Raw genomic sequence first — 23,329 nt, forward strand, 5'->3', positions numbered from 1 at the left:
ACCGTATAGAAGTGCCAAATGGTAACCCATGCATTCATGCATTAACATATAAACAACTGAAAACTGCATATCACTTTAAGAATATGAACAGAAACATGCCAAGAGATAAAAGTACCATTTATGACTGGTTCCACTCATAAGCTTCAAGCAATAACGATTTACCTCTACTTGTTCTAACATCTACTAAGAGTACAAAAGTGCAACATCAGTAGCAGACATTAAATGCAAACATTAATAAATCTCGATCCATCCATTCATCAAAACCTCCTCTGAGGGTGCAGAAGTGCATGTTCTGAGGACAAGTTTTTGACAAATTTCTGGACCCTTCTCTAAATGCATGAGAAGGGTTAAAATACTACTTCCTAATTCTAATAATAGTATTATTACAAAATTTAGGATGCGGTTTTCAAATGACTGTCCTTTTTCTAATCTAGTTAAAAAGAAAAAACAACATTCTAAGTAAGGCTACTTCTGAACTTGGTCCTTAAAGTTGCAAGTATCCAGCATAGGCTTAAGAAGAGTCGGTTGACTGATTTCGGCGCTGAGCTGTGCTATGAAAACAACATCCGTGAGAGCTGGCGCTATTTTTTCGGCCGCGTTTGTGATGCATTTCACCGTCATCCATTGGCTGTGTGGCTTGACTAAGTACGTCCAGTAACATTCCCAATTCAACCTGGCTAATGCGTGGATTGCTTTCTCCTTTGCCTGCGCTTTCTGCTTCCATTCTGCTTCCAGTTGTAACCTCTTTGGTAGATACCCCGGTGTGGTCTCTGCGATTAAATTGGCCCTGTGTAAATTTTCATTTACACAGTCGATGAGGATGCTTGCCTGTGTAGCCGCTGTCTCCGCTGCCTGCTCCGCCTGCCTGATTTGATCGTCCCATCTCTTAAAGAGCAATTCTTTATGGTTTTCGTTTATCCTGGGTGCACCTGCTCTTCTTCCTTCATCATTATCCTGCCATGTTAAATATTCTGTCACCCTTCTGTCAGTCTGATCATAGTCACTCCGCAAATCTACCACCTGATTGGTGATTTTATCGCTCAACTCGCAATAGTGACTCCACTGTGCTATTTTACGTCCCAATTCTTCCTGTTGCTGCAGTAGTTGCCCATTTAAGCCAATAGTTTCTGAAACAATTTTTTCCAGATTAGGTTCATCCTTATGCATTTCTTGTAAAGTCTGCAATTGTTTTCCTTTTTCATCGAGACTTCTTTGATAGCCTATCTGCATCTGTTGAAAGTCTTCCTGCAGCTTCTCGAGCTGTTTGGAAGCTTCAGTGTTAGCATTGGCTTGTTGCAACTGTTGTTGTAGCAGATGTATCTGGTCTTCTTGTTCTTTCAATAGCTGCTAAACTTCTGATGCCTTATCAATAGTTGCAGAAGCATATGCTCCTGCGATCTGAGACAGCTTAGTGAGGTTTTCAGTTGGGTTATTATTAGGGTCTTTCCATAAGACATCCAACTGTTCGGCATCTTGTGGCAGTGTATTTTCTAGTTTTCTTTTCTTCCTCTACCTCCTTACAACTGCTTTGTGTTGGGGACTATAGAATACATCCAGTGGGGGAATTTCTTCTACATTAAGTAGAAGCTCAGAAGGTGGAGCGATGGGAAAATGCTCCGTTTCTGTGACACTGCCGACTATGGTCGAGACCACTTCTTGCACTACCTGTGTATTGTTCACAGGTGTTTTCGGGGCTTGCCCTTCAAGATTGATCAATTCATTGAAGGTTTCCCATTCTTTGTCCAATTCTGTTGTGACGAGCGGTGCTTCGATGACAGGAGGGGGGACATCTCTTGGCGGGGAGGCGATAACTTGTTGCTGAGACATTGCACTTGACTGAGCTGTATCCTTAGTTGTTTCTTCGCTTTTTCCTTGGTCGTATCTAGACTCTTTAGGATGCTTAGGCGCTCCTTGTGCAGTGTTGGATTTAGATTTGGAAGTGCTAGAGTTTTCGCTGAGGCTAATGCTCGGAGTTGGTTCTCTAGTAGGCAGTCGCAGCTTCTCTAGCGGAATACTGGCCAGCCTTCTTTCCCTGTATAACATGAATCTTTGGAGGTCATCTGGAGACAACCTCGACCGAGCTTCTCGCAAAACTTCTTGGAGCGAACTTCTATTCTGAAATAGATCATCAAACAAATCTTTCTTCCTAGAGAACACTCTTATTTTGACGTTCGTGGTGAACTCTTGGGCGATATCATTTGGGTCAAATGGCCTTGCTGGGAATTTAAATAATTGAAGACACGTCACATTTTCCACTTCGCCGAAAGCGTGTTCTACATCAAACAATGAGAAGGCCTCACAAGATACAGGAAATTGAGGCCATATGGCCTTCTTTTTGTCTTTTAGGTCTTTAGTCAGACCGCCTTCTGAACAAGTTTGATAAGCAATTTCCCGAGCCAAAAGTTTATCAGGGATATATAGAGGTAGGACATGTGGAGGTACAGTGCTTCCAAAAACTCTAACATAAGTAAACCATTCTTCCCTGAACCATCTCGCGATGGGGATGATGTCGATTTGTGCCTCGGGAGAGCACCTCGGGGGGTCTTTATCATACATTATTCTATACAAGGGCAAAATGAGCCCGTGGCAAATCTAATAGAAGTGAGGGGCAAATTGAGAATCCCATAACACCTTATGATAGACATGGATAGGCAATGGGTCTTGGGTAGTCCATTTCCAACCCATAATAGGGAATTTAGACACAAGACAAACAGAATCCATAACATATGTAGACAGATAAAAAGGAGGATAGACCCTTTGAGACAAGGATCTTTTAGACCGGTAACTGATAACAGCCGTGTAAAGATTATCAGAAAGAATTTTGGCCCAATCTACAATATCGGCGTTTGTGGCAACATCAATTAATGGTAGCCATTCAGACGAAAACTTGTTGATATCTGGCATACCAAATAACCTACAGAGCATGGCCGCAGCAAAACAATATGGAGAGGTGAGGGAACCAGTGCTGTACATGCCGTTTTTGTCCTTCTTGAGTGGCTCCTCATTCCTAGACCAATCTTTGGTGGTGTCTGATAGGTCTGGGTTCTCCGCTGCGAACTTCTTAACTAATTGAGTATTATAGGTCATTTGTGGTTTAGGAAGATGATACATAAGCTTCAAGTCTTGCGCAGAGAATGATCCGATGTGCCCATGTCCTTGAACTTTGAATTTTCTGTTTTTCATGTCTGCATCATCCAGCATCCATTTGATCATATCCATATATGGTAGGATTTTGGGTCTTGCCGCTATTCTGTGGAGAAATGAACATGCTAGGTCTTCTAAGGACACCTCAGAAGAGCGGTGCGAGCCCACAGAAGCAGCGACCTTCATTATTCTAGGATTTTCCTCTTCCAGCATCCGGTACATACTTTCCCATGTTGATATTCCAGCGTCTTTGTTACAGGCTGTGTCTGTATACAAAGGCGCCATCTCCTTCGTCTTTTCCTTTGCTTCGGAGCTTTGAGCTTTGTGTTTCTTTCCCATTTCTTCCTGCGTCTGTGTTTGAATCGTCTTAGCTCTTTGTTCCTGCAAATTACGAGTGAAATGGAAATGACTGATCCAGAAAGGTGATGGGAGAGTTTTAAATGCAACAGATGTATCGAATATGCCACCTTACGTGAAGTAAATCTTTACAAAGGCACGCGTCTTTAATTCACTTAATAACTGACAACTAATTCATTTACTATCATTAAAAGCGCATGATTTCGAGTCAGATTATAGTAAGTGGTTTTTCTTTGAATGGCGTGCCTGAAGGATTCGTAATGAAGTGATTTATGATTTGCTTACGTAAGCTCGCATAGCGCGCGATCGCAAGTCGCCCCATCGCAAATCGCACCATCGCAAATCGCACGGTTGCAATATCGCAGCGATCGCAACATCGCAGATCGCAGAACTTTGATGTTTGCCAAATCCTGTCGGTTCATTTCTGCGATATGCGATATTGCGATCGGCGTTATCGCAGATCGGTGAATCTTCAAGTTTTTCTTTATGAGGATTAGTTTGTTGCGACGCGATGACATTCTTAACACAAGGATTTTGCGCATATCGATATTTAAAGAGGAATGGAGGTATTTCCTGTCTTTTGCAACGCAACTTTAAAGATTTTCTCTTTATCATAGACTTAGGTTTTAAAATGTTCAAAAGACCTGCGTAAGCCCATGATGGTAACCTTATCTTGAGGGAAGGAAACTCTTGTTTTTTCTAAAAATTAACTAAGGGTCCCCATTCATTTAAGTATTATGGTCACACTTAAATGAACTAGGGGGGGTTGTTGCTGGCCACAACAGAACCTCACCTTTCTTCCAAACTCAGTCTCTGAATTCACTCTATTAAGGAAATGAAGGACACTGTGGGCATCAACTTTGGTACAATATAAATCTCCGAGGGGTACTAGGGTTGGCTAAGGGGCTCCCATGCCCTTCATTCACCTCATTCTATATTCATCCACCTTCCTATACCTTCAATACATCATTTATGTCCTCAAAAATCTCTCTTATCCCCCTCATGTAGAAAAACATGGCCTCCTATAGAAATAGAGGACTTCTTGTAGCACCTCCTGTAACAAACCCGTAACATTGATTTCTCTAACTAATTTTGCCCCATACTTAGACTATGGCATAATCAACTTGATTAATGTTCCCCAGACTATCATTTGATGATTAGGGAAGACTCTATCACCACTCCAACCTCCTTTTTTCCTCACTACAACCATCAGATAGAAAAATAGAGATAGGATTGGTATTTTGCTTCATGAGTATGTTAAAGATTGGATTTCTCATTTTCAAGAAAGTATGAGTAGAAAAATGATGCATGCATGTAGGTTATTGATTTGATTAAGTGTGCAAGTATAGTAGCATGATTTAATTCTGCAGATAGATTAGTCTTTTCCTTTCATGAAATTTCAATTGAAATTTACATTTAATGAATGACATTTTCTGGTTTTTAGTTAGAATCATGTTCATTTGTGATTTCATAAGAAGTTTTCACAGTAATTAGTTAGAGGAGCACTATTTGAACACCTTAATCCAATTTCATGAATGAGGCTGACATGAGTAGAACCTAACCTACTTTTCATATAACACTGTCACCTCTAAGTTTGTACGAACCCCAGGTTGATAATTTAAGTTGAGAAGCCCTTGGGAGTTGCAACATCCTTGGTGCAATACCAGGGCTCATCACACATGTCCCTCTTGCATGAGAACTCCACAAAGTCCCTCCATGCAGGCATCTATGCAAACCAACAAATCCTTATCCAACTTTGTCATCCTCAGGATAGGGGCATGTGTGAGAAGGTGCTTCAGTTGCTCAAAGCTAGTTGCACACTTTGATGTCCAATGAAACCTTACTTCCTTATTTTGTAGTGTTATAATCAGGTTCCCAGTCTTCAATAATCCTTGAAAAAACCTTCTATAATATGTGTCTAGTCCCATAAAATATATTATTTCAGATACATTACAAGGAACATGTCATTCCATTATCACCTTGATCTTTTCAATATCAACTGCCACTCCTCTTAAGATAACATAACACAAGTAATGCACTTGTGATTGGAAGAAATCACATTTTTTTAGATTAGCATACAACTAGTGCTCCCATAGAAATTGTGACACATATTTGAGGTGCACTTCTTCATCCCCCTTAGTCTTTGAATATACTAACTTGTTTTTAAGTATTTGTTAAAAATATTATTCATAAGACACATTAAAGTGGTCAGTGCATATGTTAACCCAAATGGCACCACAAAAAACTCATAACGTCCATACAGAACTCTACATGCAATCTTGTAAATGTCCTCATCTTTGATCCAAACTTGATGATACCTTGATCTCAAATCTATGTTCGAAAAAATTATGGCTCCTCTTATCTAATAAAATTGATCACTAATCCTAGGAAATGAATATTTGTTTTTAATGGTTGCTTTGTTTATCTATCTATAATTGATACACATCCTAAGGATACCATCCTTTGTTTTCCAAGAAACATCGGATCTCCCTAGGGTGACAAATTATGTCTAATATATCCTTTATCCAACATTTATTTCAATTGTATCATTAGTTCCACTTATTCAAGTATACACATCTTGTATAGTACTGTAATAGCCCTGGTGAAAATTCCATGTAATACAAGTTAAAAACAATAACCACAGTTGATGGGACACTTATTCCAAGCTGAATGTTGGGAAATACATCCTAGGGTTTTTCATTTGGTTGTTTATGGCTAAGGAAATTGGAAAAGGCAATGACTAAGGCTTTGGAAACGCAAAATGGAATTTTTGGCACAATTATTTATGAAAATAACAGAAATTAGGATAAAAAAGAGGTGAATGGTCATAGGCTGCATGTGAGGAGGAAAATGAAGGAAAATAATGGAAAATGAAGAAAATAGAGGCCTCATTCATCAAAAGGCTTCCAAGGATCAGTTGGTAAAATTTTGTCAATTTAGCTTTGGAGCTCTCTCATTATTCTCTCTCTCTCTCTCTCTCTCTCTTGGTTACTTAGAGTTTCTTGGAGCACTTTGGCATTGGAGCAAGAAAGGAAAAGAAGGCAAGAGGAAGCAAAGATCAAGCATGGAAATGCAGGATCAAGAAGCTACAATAGGCTTCATTGCAGGTATAGAATTTCATGTGTATTTTCCTTGCTAGATTTGGCATGCATGGTATTGCATGTGGTTATTTTCTATCATGGCATGGGTTTTGAGAGGTGTGACAATGTTCCTCAACCTAGCCTTGCCATTTCCTAATAGCTTTGGTGAGATGGGTTTCTCATATTTGGTTAATGTGGGATGGTCGGACGGATTCGAAGCTGAGTGGGGTGGATCTCCGAACTGACAAACACATGGCCTAGTGGTCCCTGAACCAAACTATGGATCACAGTAAATCCACTCGCCTACTAATCCCTAAATCATACTGTGGGTTGCATTAAAGCCAGATTTTTTGCCTCAGTGGGCCTAGGAATCCTTGCCGGTGAATGACGGGATATAAGGTAAAGCCAAGAGGTGGATTTCTCTCTGTTGGGACTGTAGTCCCGAGATGGGATGTATGGTAAAGCCTGCAGAGTGTGTCTCGGTGTAGGGCCTCATGATCCCTAGATCAGACTTTGGATTACGATAAAGCCTGAGAGACTAGGAGGCACTCAAATTCCTCACGGTGTAAGCAGAGAACTTTGGTGGCATCCATGCTTGTTGGTGTTTTTTGGTGTGTTCTATGAGTCACACATTCATGCTTGAAATATGGCATGAGGGTGATTGGCTGAAGAGAGACTTGGCTTAGCCAATCTATGGTTGGGTGGAACGTGGTAGTCCCATCTTCTGTTGGTTTATTGCATTCACTAATGAGAAATTCATTCCCTTGATTTTCATGTATAAATGTACTAATGTATATGTGGATTTTATGGTTGATATGTTTATGATATTTTTGTCCCTATTATGCTTGTTATATGTATGTTTTATGATAATAGCTATGTATGGATCTCAACATGTTTTTACTTGTACATGAATGGATAATGTATCTATGGCCTAACAGATGATAATGCAGCAAATAAAATGAGGGAAAAATGGTTCATAGAGATTCTCAGGTAAGTATGAGATCCCTACACTTAATTCTGTTGTTTACACCTCTAGGCCACATGTTGATGATATGTTTGACAAAATGTCGATCATGGCTAGTAGGGGTCTAGTTAAGGTCTTTTTCAACTTATTTCTTTGGTATCATTATTTTTCTGCTCTTTTACATATCTTAAGTTATCACTCCATTCTGGGCAGTGACCTGGGCTCTGGGCCTAAAAAAGTGGCTTAAATCACGGGGTCACCAGCACAGAACTACAAATTGGGTCCTTGGACACTAGCACATAAGCCTGTGAGAGTGACTTTGTGTTTCTAGATGTTGTCATTCCCATAGCATGAGAGCAACTGAGGCCTAAGATGGTCAAAACTTCAGTAGGACCCAAGGGAAAGGTGTTTGAAGTGTTGGATTGGTTTTTGTGGGTCATAAACCTGATGTTGGATGATTTTTTCGTTGATTCCACTTCCTTAAGGTCACATGGAAGGTTGAATCCAATCATAGTAGCCTCTTGTCGCTTGTTTACCCTGGTTGGCTAGTTACTTGGGTAGATGTGGGAGGAGGGTGTTACAGAGTGGTATCATAACATGGTTCACCCCTCATACTAGATGAGTGATGTGTGTTGGCCATGCATGCATGTCAGTTGCATGTGTGGCTTTTACACTTACATTCAATGTTCTTGTTTCATTTGTTGGATGGTTGATTATGGTTGTAGTAAGGTTTCCATGTTGAATTTGATGTTGATTTTGTGGAATGCATTTATCATGAGTATATGACTAGTTACATATTGTTATATGTTGCTTACATGTTGATTTTATTTCACCTACTTACATCCTTGTATATTAGGCTACATTCTAGTAGGTTTGATTACATGTATCAGTATTGTAGGTTGATTACAAGAATTGATCACTTATGCTCGACTACATGCGTCTATGCGTATGTGTAGTTGATTTGGCATTTCTTATGGATGTTGATGGTTGTATGTGGAAATGTATACATGGAGTAATGGTTGTTTTCATGCATGAGGTGATAACACACATTGTTGATATGGCCTTGCATTGATGACTAGACCCTAACTAGAACGATGTTTATGTGTTGATACATTTATTTGTGTATGTCTATGTGTTGTTATGTTTATGTTATACATGTATCACGCTAGTTTGTTGATCTGGAAGACGAGGTATCCTCCCCAAATTATGCTAAGGTATGTTGATTTATTGTGATTTGGTTTATCTATAATATTATGCATTACAGGAAAAATATCAAATGGCTAGCAAGGTGGTAGACTACATAGAATATCCCTATGCATCAGATGAGTAGCATGGTGTGGGGCAAACTTCTGATTTGGCAGATACATTGATAAGTTTGAATGAAGAGATAAGGATTTGTAAGGTAGATAATGACCAGATCATACAGGAACAAGAGAAACAAGAAGAGGTTAATGCAATACTTCTTCAGAGTTTGTGTGACTTGCAACAACAAGGGCCACTTCGGATCAACCATGGATAAGAGGATAGAACTAATGGGGCATATGGTAGTAGGTCTCCTGGTAAACACAGGTTGAATAGATCTGATACAATGAGAGATGGCAGGTTGTTGGACACTCCGGATAGGAGGGGTGATGAGTACAGGTACTATTCTAATTCTGGTTCTGATTGACATCATGATCGTCATCGTTATCATCCTTATAGGAGGAATGATAGGGGATGCTTACCAGATGAGTTTAAGAAAGTGAAACCACCTACTTTTGATAGACATGTGAAGAAGCCATAATATGTAGAGGCTTGGATACTTGGGATGAAAAAATTATTTGAGTTGCATGAGTACACATATAACATGAAGGCCAAAATAGCTATATTCTGCTTTAAAGGTAAAGAAAACATCTGTTGGGAAGATGTTAAACGAGTCAGAGACATCAGGACAGATGACTTGAGTTGGCGGGAGTTCAAGAGGATTTTCAGCAAGAAGTACTTGTCAAAGAGGTATTATCATAGTAAGGCCAAATATTTCTATGAGCTAAAGATGGAATCAATGACAGATGAAGAATACACAACCAAGATTTTGGAGCTATTGAGGTATGTACCGTATATTACTGATGAGAAGGGTAAAGTTTAGAGATTTGTCAGTGGTTTTCCATTATCATTTAGAGACCATATTGAGTATGACGAGCCTCGGTCACTTGAGTAATTCATTGGGAAATTGAAGCATTGCTATGAACAATCAAAGTGTAAGAATGAATCTCAGTAAGGATGGAAGGGAAAAGACAAAGGTAGAGGTAAATGGAAGCCTAAGAGAACAAGGCCTCAAAATGCATATGGGAAAGAAAATATGGAACCACAAAAGAAGTTCAATGCAACTAGACAAGGACATGGGTCATAGAAGCAACATAAAGGTGAGGGCACTGGTCAGTTGGAGTGTTGGAAATGTGGAGAGGAGCACATTAGGAGAGATTGTATGCAAAATCAGGGTGGTAGGCCTAAGATATACAATGCACAGGAGGCACAAATTGTTGGGGATGTTGTCTAGAGTATTCACATATTTATGCAGCAGTGGACAATAAATAGGAATAACACCAGGCCTCTATCATTGAGATGGACAGTAAGCTTTGTGATCAAGTTATTTGTATTTTGATTGACCCTAGATCTAATTATAACTATTTTAGTCCTGACTTGGTGGATAAGTGCGGTTTGAGTAAGTAATTACATGTAGAGTCTTGGTTAGTGGAGTTGGCTACAGGTACATATAAGCGAGTTCATCATTGGGTAAGAGCTTAAGCATTTGACTTGAATGGTATGTCTACGATGTCACATCTAAATATATTACCATTGGTATCATACAATATGTTGTTGGGCATGGATTGGTTGTATCTTCATAGAACCAAGGTAGACTGCTATGATATTGAGCGTGTTGATGAAAATGGGGAACAAAGAGTCTTACAAGGTAAGAATAAAGCTACATCAGTTAGGATGGTGATAGCTATGCAAGAAAATTATAGCCATAGGAAAGGGTGTATGTTATTTGCAGTACACATTTCTAGTGATAAGGGTAAGGAGGTTGACGATGCATATGTGTTGAGCAGGCACCCAGTTTTACAGCAGTTGTAAGATGTATTTTCTGAGGAAATTATAGAGTTTCCACCTCACTAGGAGCTAGACTTTTCTGTTGAGTTAGTGCCAGGGACAACTCCAAAATTGAAAGCACCTTACAGGATGAGCACACCTGAGTTGGTTAAGTTAAATTTGCAGTTGAAGGAAATGTTGGACAAGGGATGCATTAGGCCAAGGGTATCACCTTAGGGAGCACCAATATTGTTCATGAAGAAGAGAGATGGTACTCTCAAACTATGCATCGATTACAGACAGTTGTACAAAGTGACCATCAATAACATGTACCCTTTGTCGAGGATTGATGACTTGTTCGATTAGCTGAAGGGAGAAACAATGTTCTCGAAGATTTATTTGAGATCCAGATACCATCAGGTATGCATCATAGAGGAGGACATTTACAAGACTGTGTTATGGACCAGGTATGGGCATTATGAGTTCATTTTTATTCCATTTGGCTTGACTAATGCTCTAACTACATTTATTTGTTTGATGAATAGTGTGTTGCGTCCATATTTGTATAAGTTTTTTATTGTGTTCATTGATGATATACTGGTATATTCTAAAATGAGGAAGAGCATGTTGAGCATTTAGCAGCAGTGTTGAGGTTGTTGAGAGAGAACCAGTTGTATGCTAAGCTCAACAAGTGTATCTTCTTTCAGAGTGAGGTACACTACTTGGGACATGTTGTCTCCAAGGAGGGAATTGCAATAGATCCGGAGAAGATAAGGTTCATCATGGAGTGGGTAGCTCCTAAGAGTGTGGATGAGGTGAGATCTTTCATGGCTTTGGTAGTCTATTATAGGAGGTTCATCAGGAACTTCTCGTAGATTGCTTATCCTATTACATCATTGCAGAGAAAAGGTAATAAGTTCGAAGGATAAAGGAGTGTGAGGCTAGCTTTGAGTAGCTTAAGCAGTTGTTGACACATGCACCAGTGCTACAAATTGCAGATCCGGACTAAGAGTTTGTGGTATGCACATATTATTTCAAGAGAGGGCTTGGTGGAGTCCTTATGTAGGATGGAAAGGTGGTATGTTATGAGTCCCAGAAACTAAATGAGCATGAGCATAAATACTCAACACATGATCTTGAGTTAACAACGATCATACATGCATTGAATATGTGGAGGCACTATCTTCTTGGTAGGAGGTTTGTACTTATGAGTGATCACATTGGGTTGAGGTATTTGTTTGACCAAATGAATCTGAACGCCACGTAGGCTAGATGGTTTGCCCTGATCAATGAGTTTGATTTCAAGATTAGGTACATCAAAGGTAAAGAGAACAGGGTGGTAGATGCTCTCAGTAAATAGGTACAGGTCAATCACTTGGGAGCTATGAGCTCCTATGGGGAAGAACCACAAGATAGGATCTTACAGGTAGGTCAACAGGATGTCAGGTATATGGAGATTGTGCACAAGTTACAGTAAGGTGCAGGTACAGGTATAGGTAGTGGTACAGGTACTGGTGGAAGTACGGGTACAAGTATAGGTACAGGTGTAGGTGCATAGAGTATGGATTATTGTATTAAAACAGATGGATTGGTCAGGTTCCGAGATAGGATATATGTACCAAATAATAATGAGCTCAAGAAGGTGATCTTGAGGGAGTTTCATGCAAAACCATATTGGAGTCACCCAGGTTATTAGAAGACACTGACAGTAGTGAATAGATTTTACTATTGGCCGAATTTGAAGAGGGATGTAGCAGAGTTTGTGGCGACATGTTTTGACTGCTAGCGAGTGAAAGCAGAGTGTAAACATCCAGGTGGATTTCTACAACCAATCGCGATTCCAGAATGGAAATGGGAGGTTATTTCCATGGATTTCATCATAGGGTTAATGAAGATAGTGAGACAACATGATTCCATCATGGTTATCATGGATAGGTTGAAAAAAGTTTCACAGTTCATTCCAGTGAAGTCTACATTCTCAGATAGTGATGTAGCACAAGTATTCATTAGAGATGCGGTCAAGTTGCATGGTGTTCCAAAGAAGATTGTGTCAGACAGGGATGCGAAGTTCACTTCCAAGTTCTAGAAGGTGTTATTTGAAAGTTTGGGCACAAAGTTGGCCTTAAGTACATCTTATCATCCACAAACAGATGGGCAGACAGAGAGGGTCAATAGGATATTGGAGGACATGTTGAGGATGTATGTGATGCATCAACAATAGAAGTGGGAAGAGTGTATTCCTTTGGTAGAGTTCGTATACAACAATGATTATTAGGAGTAATTGAGGATGAGTCCTTTTGAGGCATTGTAAGGGTGGAGTTGTAACACTCCTATCATTTGGATTGGTCCGGTTAGTAGGGTATTGATTGGACCAGATATGTTGGAAGACATGGAACAAGAAATGCAGTTGATCAAGAAGAATCTAAAGGAAGCACAGGATATGCACAAGAGTTATGCAGATAGGAACAGGTTGTTCAAGGAGTTCCGGGTTGGTGAACATGTGTTCTTGTGCATCAAACTAAAGAAGAGATCCTTGTGGATTGGATCTTGTGGCAAGCTGGCACCACGATTTTGTGGACCCTTCAGTATCATTGAGAGGATTGGGTCAGTAGCCTATCAACTTGCACTGCCTCTGAAAGTGAAAGTCCACGATGTTTTCCATGTATCTTTGCTTAAGAAGTATGTTAAGGATGTTGATCATGTGATTGAAAGGTCTATATTGTATGTGGAACTAGATGGAAAATTCTAGCTAGAGCCTCAGTGCATATTGCAGAAAAAGGTGCTCATGCTCTGGAACCAAGAAATTGAGAAAGTTAAAGTGCAATGGAAGCACTTTGGGTGCAATGAAACTACATGGGCGATGGCGGATCAGATGTGGGGTATGTATCCTTCCTTGCTTGTTGGTTCAGGAAAAGCAACTTTGATATGGTGTTTTGGTATATGCTTTGATATGGTGTTTTGGTATACTCTTTGATATGGTTTTTTGGTATATGCTTTTATATGGTGTTTTGGTATATGTTTTGATATGATTTTTTGGTATATGTTTTGGTACATGTTTTTGGTATATATTTTGGTGATATTTCTATATGTACATATGTATATGGATGTAAATACCACCATGAGCTAGTTATAAAGCTCCACTAAGCGGTATGGGTGTCATGTCATTATGATTATGTTGTCATGATACTATGCTACCATGTGGTTATGTTATCATGATGTTATGATGTCATGTGGGTTGGCACTCTATAGGATGATCAATGTAAATAATGTAATGAGCTATGTTATAAATCTCCAATATGCAATATGTTGTCATGATGTTTTGCCTTTGAGTAGGTCCTTCATTGTAAATATCACATTGAGCTATGTTATAAAGCTCCATGAGAAGTATGTCTTCTTATAGCGGGTTGCTAAGGTATATGTGTGATTGAACATCGAGGACAGTGTCCCCCAAGGGGGAGGGTTTTGTAACAGCCTTTGTGAAAATTCCATGTAATAAAAGTTATAAAGAATAACCACGATTGATGGGACACTTATTCCAAGCTGAATGTTGGGAAAGACATCATAGGGGGTGTTCATTTGGTTGTTTATGGCTAAGGAAAATGGCAAAGGCAATGTCTAAGGCTTTGGAAAGGCAAAATGGATTTTTTGGCACAATCATTTATGAAAATAATGGAAATTAGGAGAAAAAGGAGGTGAAATGTCATAAGTTGCATGTGAGGAGGAAAATGAAGAAAATAGAGGCCTCATTCATAGAAAGGCTTCTGAGGATCAGTTGGTAACCTTTTGTCAGTTTAGATTTAGATCTCTCTCATTATTCTCTCTCTCTTTCACTCACTCTTGGACAGTTAGAGTTTCTTGGAGCACTTTGGCATTGGAGCAAGAAAGGCAAAGAAGGCAAGAGGAAGCAAAGATTAAGCAGTGAAAAGTAGGGTCAAGCAGCTACAATGCAATTCATTGCAGGTATCGACTTGCATGTGTATTTTCCTTGCTAGATTTGGCATGCACGGTATTGCATGTGGTTATTTTCTATCATGGCATGGGTTTTTCCAGGTGTGACAATGTTCCTCAGCTTAGCCTTTCCATTTATTAATAGCTTTGATGAGATGGGTTTCTCATATTTCGTTAATGTGGGATGGTTGGATGGATTCGAAGCTAAGTGGGGTGGATCTCTAAACTGAAAAACACATGGCCTAGTGGTCCTTGAACCAGACTATGGATCATGGTAAAGCCACTGGCCTAGTAACCCCTGAACCAGACTGTGGGTTGCGGTAAATCTAGATTGTGTGCCTCAGTGAGCCTACGAATCCTTGCCGGTGAATGACGGGATATACGGGAAAGCCAAGAGGTGGATTTCTCTCCATTGGGCCTAGTAGTCCCGGGATGGGATGTATGGTAAAGCCTGGAGAGTGTGTCTCATTGTAGGGCCTAGTGATCCCTGGATCAAACTTTGGATTACGGTAAGGCCTAAGAGACTAGGAGGCACTCAAAATCCTCACGGTGTAGGCAAAGAACTCTAATGGAATCCATGCTCGTTGATTTTTTTGGTGTGTTCTATGAGTCCCACATTCACACTTGGAATATGTCATGGGGGTGATTGGTTGAAGAGATACTTGGCTCAGCCAATCTATGGTCGCGTGGAATGTGGTAGTCCCATATTCAGTTGATTTATTGCATTCATTAATGAGAAATTCATTCCCTTGATTTTAATATGTAAATATACTGATGTATATGTGGATTTTATGACTGATATGTTTATTGTATTTTTTTGTCCCTATTATGTTAGTTATATGTATGTTTTATGACAACAACTATGTATGGCTCTCAACATGTTTTTACTTGTAAATGAATAGATAATGTATCTATGGCCTAATAGATGATAATGCAGCAAATGACATGAGGGAACGATGGTTCATAGCGATTCTCATATACGTATGATATCCCTACACTTAATTATGTTGTTTACACCTGTAGGTTATATGCTGATGATATGTTTGACAAAATGCCTATCATGGCTAGTAGGGGTTTGGTTAAGGTCTTGTTCAACTTATTGCTTTGGCATCATTTTTTCTTGTTATTTTACTGATCTTAAGCTATCACTCCATTCTGGGCAATGACCTAGGCTATGGACCTGAGAAAGTGGCTTAAATCCTGGGGTCGCTGGCTCAGAACTATCAAATTGGGTCCTTGGATACTGGCACATAAGCCTACGAGAGTGACTTTGGGATTTTGGATGCTATCATGCCTATAGCATGAGAGCAACTGAGTGCTAAGATGGTCAAAAATTCAGTAGGACCCACGGGCAAGTTGTCTGAAGTGTTGGATTGGTTTCTATGGGTCCTGAAGCCGATGTTGGATGAATGTGTGTGATGCACCTATTGATTCCACTTCCTTAGGGTCACATACAAGGCTGAATCCAATCATAGTAGCCTCTCATCGCATGTTTACCCCGGTTGGCTAGTTACTTGGGTAGATGTGGGAGGAGGGTGTTATAGGTACTCTAGATATGGTCACAAATCTTGAAGTGATCTCTATGGAGAAATAAATGTTCCTTTTGGATCACAATCCTAGTATCTCTTCAAGAAATACATCATTGTATTCATGTATTATGGGTTGATATTCAACTTTCAGCTTACTATCCCTAGCTAAACTTGCCATTTGTATGTCATATAATGGACATCATTTCATGTAATATTTCTCCAATTGCAAAGCTAAAAATTGTCTGATGGACATAGTATTTCTCACTCCTTGGAGTAGCCTTTGTTATCTTTCACCATATTTGCATTCCAACATTTTATTAAAGTAGTCCAATTTAGCCCCATGTGCTACCAACCAATCTATGCCAATCAACATGTCATATGACCCCAAAGGAAATAAATTTAAAGATGCTTGTGTAGGCAGGCCACTCATCTCTAATTGGCATGATTCAATAACATCAATTACATTTCTTTTAGCTCCTATGGTTAATTGAACTAGCCACAACTTTTCATGTTGTTTTCTCTGTAAAATACAAGCTTCAACAACCCGAGTGCTAATATAATTAAGATCATAACCACGATCAATTAGAATTGAAATATGTTGGTTGAAAAGTATAAATTCCATTTCCACCATTGAGGCCTGGTGGTCCACTTGCCTATTTTCCATTGCTGCATAAATATGGGATATACTCTTGGCCATGTCATTGATGGTGGTGGTCTCTTAGATGTTATACACCCTTATGTTGTCTTGTTATCTATGTGTTATCACCAAAAAATTGATCATCTGGCCTAATTTACTAGATGGATCGAAGTACACCATGTAAGGACAATTTTACCATATTAAAATTCCTTTCACTGTGAGAAATTATTTAATAAACCACATTTGTTAGGTAATTTATAATTAAACCCATGAAGAATAATTAAATAAATCACTATTTATTTAATTTTCATCTAGGAATAAATAATTAAACCATTGATTAATTAATATTCCTTGTCATATTTGACCTAGTTATTAAAAATAAACAGATAAATTATTAAGGAATTTAGACTTCTGTGATCCATAACATTGTTTAGATAATCTTCGGCAAAATCACATAACCAATCTTTTGTCGACGCGTTTCGAACCAACAAGTGTGGTTCATCGTCAGGACAAGTTGAAGAACCAATCCGGCTCAGCTTGTTTAAATAGAGTGTGCAGAGACTCCAACGGCTATATTGCCAACGGCTAATTTAGACCAATAGTCCTAGTCAAACCTCTAATATTCCAGATATATCATTAAATTATATCTAGTATAATGATTCATATTTATTAAATAATCTCTATATATTATTATTCCAATATTATTTAAAAACAAATAGTATTAAATTACCAATTAGTTACATTAGGTAATTGTATATTACTTAATGATAATTAATTAAATCGAATGGTCCCTTGGTAAACTAAATATATCATTTTCTATTTATTATTTAAATATAATGGCCCATTCGAAATTAATAAGTTATATATAATAATTAATCTTAATTAATCTATATTTACTTAATAATTCCACCATTATTAAGACATAAACAAATAGTATTTAGTAAATAACATAGTTAAGTACAAGATTATTAATAATTGTCTATCTATAAAAAGAAACTATCATAAATTTATTAATAATATTTTCTTATTTATCATTTAAGTCTAATGGTAAAATTAGATCTTATCTCACAATTTTATAATAAATATAATAAATAATATTCGTTAATTAATCACTATTTATTCGATACAAATTATTAACTATGTAATTAGGAAATATATTATTCCTTATAAGGTTTAAAAAGGGTTTTTTACTAATCAAATATATAAGAAATTAATTAAAGGGAATTCCAATACTAAATGTATAGTAGAAATAAATATAAATGTATAAATAATGAAATTATGGAAACAAAAATCTAATCTAATTATAATATACCCAAATTAACCTGTTAATAATACAAAAACCCATAATAATAGGACTAAACCGCACTAATACTATAGGATGCAGGGATTGACGGGGAGAAACCCGGGAAAAGGGGACTAACTGCCTACAACCAATCTTAAGAAGAGGAAAGACGGAAACCCTAAGACCTAACAAAAGGGGAATGAGGAGGCTAGGAAGACAAGGCTGGGACCCAGCAACTGCTAATCTTCCAGCCATCATCCCTATTAAGATTGTTCGGCCTTTTTTCAATCTCCAGGGCCTCTCTAAACAAGCTAAGCCGGATTGGTTCTTCAACTTGTCCTGACGATGAACCACACTTGTTGGTTCGAAACGCGTCGACAAAAGATTGGTTATGTGATTTTGCCGAAGATTATCTAAACAAGATAAATTATTAATTATCTTATTTTTCTCAAGGAATAATTAATTAAATCACTAATTAATTATTATTCCTTGTCAATTTTGACTAAATCCCTCAGGAATAATTAAATAAATCATTATTTGTTTATTATTCCTTAACCATATTTTTTGAGATGATTAATAAATGATTTATTTATTTATTTATTATTTCTAAATAAAAGTTTAAATACTTTTCCCTCTTAACCAAATATAATAAAATATTCCAAGTGGTTATTACTAGAATGAGGTTAATAATATTTTATTATTCCTCAGTATTCGAGGATAACTCAATATTTTGTTATAAATAGAAGGGTTTTCCATTCATTATTAACTTTTGTTTATTTTCATTGGTGTAACTCTTATTATTATCACTGTCGCACACCATTTTTCTTTCCATTTGAGTTCCCATTGAGCTCAAACATTTTATTTGTTGGGTTTACACATTATAGAGGAGAGAGACTATAAAAAAGATAAAGACGTTTGAGGATAGCCAAGAACCCATCCCATAGAGGGGAACTGGTAACATTTATTTGTTCCCTTTATAGGTGTTATTTAATAAAATCTATTATTTGTATATTTGGTTTCCATTGGATTATTGGAGTTACTCACATTTATTACTATTTCATTTTGTTGTTTAACTATGATTGTAGCATAGATCAGGACTTTGGCAGGTTTCGTTTGTATCATTTGTTGTAGATCTACAATGTTTAGCACCCATTTATATGGTTGATACTATTTTTCATCCACAACCTTAAGTGTTTTCCTTCTATACACCTTTGGGAAGAAAAAACTATAACAAAATTGGTGATTTCCTTGAGGCGTTTTGCGAATATGAGACCACTCGTAGTGGATCACCTAGTCCTCTACCCATGGATTTTGGTACCACTAGTAAACTAGAACAAGGGTACTCTAGTCCCACCATCGTTATCCCTCCCCCTGATGTCGAGATAATGGTCTCCACGAGCCATATCCTCTACTTGTTGTCATCCTTGAGTTCCTCGCAAACACAACTTTCCGAGGTTTCTCCGCGCACTTCTATCAAACCTATTTCGATAGAATCCCATGTCTCAACATCTGTAGATCCTCCATGTACTAGACCATCGTCTACTGTTCCAGATGATGCGTATGTGAACCTTCTTTCTTAGGTTGACGTAACAGGTACAACCACCACATCATGTAGCCATTCTTCCTCCTGTCCTCCCATCTTCCATTCTGAGGGGGACATCATGGAAGCCATGTCTACTCCTGATTACCCTTGCACTTAGGCAAGGGGGCATATATTTTGGAGGATTTTGAAGGCCATCTCCTTCCTAATTCTCCCAATGCACTCTACCTCAAGAAATTTCGCTCATAGCATATCCCTTTGATTTGCGTGTCTTTATTTCTGTCATGAAGTTAGGTAGGTTGCATAATCTCATTTGTTGTCTTTTTCACATTTTAGATGGATCCATCATCCACACTATATATCAGTCATGCCGACGGTGCGAGTCACTTCTCCAGGAATCTAGCCTCGGCAGCTTGCGCCATTTTTACCCCCTTGCACACGTTAATCCTTTCGAATGGTGTGTGCATTGGATCTGCCACCAATAATCAGGTCGAACATGATGCAGTGATAGATTTGTTAGTCAATGCCCTCGCTCATCGCATCCTTCATCTTCATGTTCATTTATATTCCTTGCTAATTGTCATGCAATTGAATGGTGTGTATCATGTGCATAACCAAGTACTATTTATAAAATACCTACGAGTTAAAATGTTGGTATGTGAATTTGAAACCATCACTTTCAGTCATGTTCCTAGAGCTCAAAATAACTATGTAGATACCATTGCAAATAACATTCTCGATTGTCACATGTATACCACAGAAGACAACAATAAACAAAACACATGATGAACCATCATCATCATATAAAAATGCATAATCATATTATGTATCACATAAAACATATAAGTGTTTGGAGCCCATAGCTATAAATACATCAGACATGCCCATAGCATGTTCCAAAAATAAAAACCAAAGGGACCCACATGTGCCCATATCTAGTCATTGTTCGGCAGATCTCGCACAAAAGGCTCTGCTCCACCTACACGTAGATCATGTACTACTTGACCATCCATTGCCATGCACCGCATGATCCCTCGCCACTCTAAGGGAAGGCCAGTACACTCATATGTGTATCGATCATCTAACTCATGCCATCCATGCTCAGAAACTCCGGTCAAAAGTACCTCACACCTACGATGTAGATCAACAAGTAGTGCACTATCCTTTGGACCTTAACATGATGTCGATGTTCCTTGATTTGTAGCCCTTAGCACTGCGGTTCGTCCTGCATACCCTGTCGGTTTTACCGGTGCTATGTATGCATACCACATATTTTACAGTAAGTACCATATACATGTGATAAAAATATGAAATCCACCACAAAAATAGCAACTTAACACTTACCATCTGGTCCCCATGCTCGCCCAGGTGGAAGTGGTAAGTCAGGATCACCCTGATAGTTCATTTCGCTATAAGAATAATAGTCAACGTAGAGGGGCATCTGATCCCAATGTGTGAACAGGTCAAAATACCCGTCTGACTCCCCATCCTCCTCTCTGTAGTAGCTACCCCAAGAGGCAGATCCTGGGCTCCTGTAGGCCACCATCTTGGATCTCCACATGAGGATGGATGGTGGGTATCTTCTCAAAGAAGAATGCACACAACACTATGCCAAAAGCATAGTCACGGTTCACCTACTTCTTGCATAGAGTTAACTATCGTTTCACTGATGAAAACATCATCTGGGCCCACCCATACTAGGTCCCAGCTAAAAAACTCTTAACCAACATCATCTGCCCACTAGTGATGTGGTGAAACACCTGGCTTCCAAAGACCCGTAGCACTACTGTGGCAACAAATCGTGTTTCTAGCCTATCTAGATCACCAATCGGGATGGTTGTGCCCTTCACATGCACATCCCATGGACAATGGCGCTCCACAAAATTTGTAATGTTCCTCCCATGAGGTAATACCGGATGTATATCTCCCACCACCCCTAAGGGAGGGAGTCCGGTTAAGAAATAAATATCCAGTAATGTGAGCTCAATCTTGTGCCCCTACACTACAAAGACCTCCTCGTCTAGATCCCAATAGATCACAATCCTCGATAGAAAGGGCTCAACTTCCCTCATCAATGGGTTCTCTACCAACTTGATAACCCCATAGCAAGCTAACACCCCTCGAACCCCCTGATCCCTCTGAAGCTCAGATTGAAGGGTATCCAAGTCTCGCTCATGCCAGTTAATTCTAAACCATGCCATACCTGAAAAACACCACATGTCTTGTCAGTTTAGAGAATAAAACACTAACCTACATTGATCAACCTACAGCCCCCACCAGGCTAGCAGGCCACCCCTCTTTTCAGCCCCAAATCACAATTTTTTGCCTAGAAAGTGTGAGCTCGTAGGTTTTCACCTATTTCCTGTGAGCTAGATCACATTTTTGGGCCCAAAAAGTGTGATGCAGTAGTGAAGAGGAGCAGGGGTCTCCTTGGGTTCTGCACGGTGCCAAAAATCAGGAAATAAACCACTGAAATTGAAGAGATGAGTAAGGCCACGCACCTGAAAGTCGCAGATCCTGATTCTGATGGTCAATGTTTTTGCTACGATCTCCATAAGATTTAGGGCCTCTTCCTCCTCTCAAAATTCACCACAGCTCACATAGCAAATGAATTCAAATTGGAGGGAAAACGTCCTTTCATAGAAAAGCCCACAGTTTTTATGTCGCCCATTATAACCAAACTGTAGTTCAGTTTGATGAACCATCAGAACCATTGAAAAGCTCTCATCGAGTATTATAATGGGTCTTTCCCAGTTTTTGATGATTAGACACTTCACCCAGAAGCCATGTTTCCAAGAAGGGTCACTTCGTCGCCTCCCAAAATCGAATTTCTTCATATGTGACGCTTGTACTTTGGAGACCACCTTCCCTTGGTGCTTATCATCTCATGTGTCGAATTTCATCATGAGTAACCATCATTCAATGATGCTTTCATGGTCCCCACAGGGCCTATTCTGTGTGGCAGTGTCATCGAGTCACCCTTATTTAGAGCATCTGTGATGAGTCACCTTTGCATCCATGGAGTCTGTTTCACATCTCATTATAGCATGTCATAGTATTACATCCATCTTTGCATATCGTTCATCCTGTGTTTCCCATTTTGGCCTTCAGTCATACTGTCCCCCATCCCCTCCGAAGTCGAATCAGTCGCTACCAGGTCAACCATGCACTTTATGCTCTGACAAGGGAAGTCGTCTGTTTGTCCATAAGTCCCATTTTCTCCATTATCCCTAGTGTTAGTCCATCAATCACATTATTATTCCGTCTCGTGCCTTAGTTGAGGACCCTCATTGCCTCACCTACCATGGGCCCTATTTATCAAGATTAGCTCATTTATTCCATAATAATGGCCTAGAGGGAGGTGTATCTTGGTTCCAACTTCCATTCTTGTATGATACCTCAGATCGAGTAGAGGGACTCATTATTTCCCTCTGACTTGGTTGTTTCATGCTCCTGATTCATACACTTGATGGTCCAGTGATGCAAAAGATTGTACCAATGATTTTTGTTTGTGTGTTAGATGTTTTAGACCTCATGAGGTGGTAGCCCTTTAGGTAGCCCCCCACATGCCCGGATGCCTTCATATTATCCTACAACCTTAGATGTAGCTCCGCAGATTTTATGGGTTCGGTTCTTACCGATCACAGTTCATAGCATGCATGTCTCCTTCAAATGATCCATTCAGTTTTTCAACATGGCTTCTTAGGTTGTTCTACCCTCCCTCCCACCCATTTTTTGAGGGAAGGGCCATTATATCTCACGTACTCATATATTATTGT

The 23,329-nt window shown here is 39.0% G+C and overlaps 1 pseudogene; it reads right to left on the minus strand.

Annotated features, from left to right (window-relative positions):
* Positions 1-21,660: 21,660 nt before the first annotated feature.
* LOC149202479 (sphingosine-1-phosphate lyase-like) overlaps positions 21,661-23,329 on the minus strand; it is a 38,039-nt pseudogene continuing 36,370 nt past the window's right edge.

Source organism: Pinus tabuliformis, chromosome 2_1 (assembly GCF_031772625.1).
Source record: "Pinus tabuliformis cultivar Carrire ecotype Pingquan chromosome 2_1, CPIR1, whole genome shotgun sequence".
Classification (NCBI taxonomy): domain Eukaryota; kingdom Viridiplantae; phylum Streptophyta; class Pinopsida; order Pinales; family Pinaceae; genus Pinus; species Pinus tabuliformis.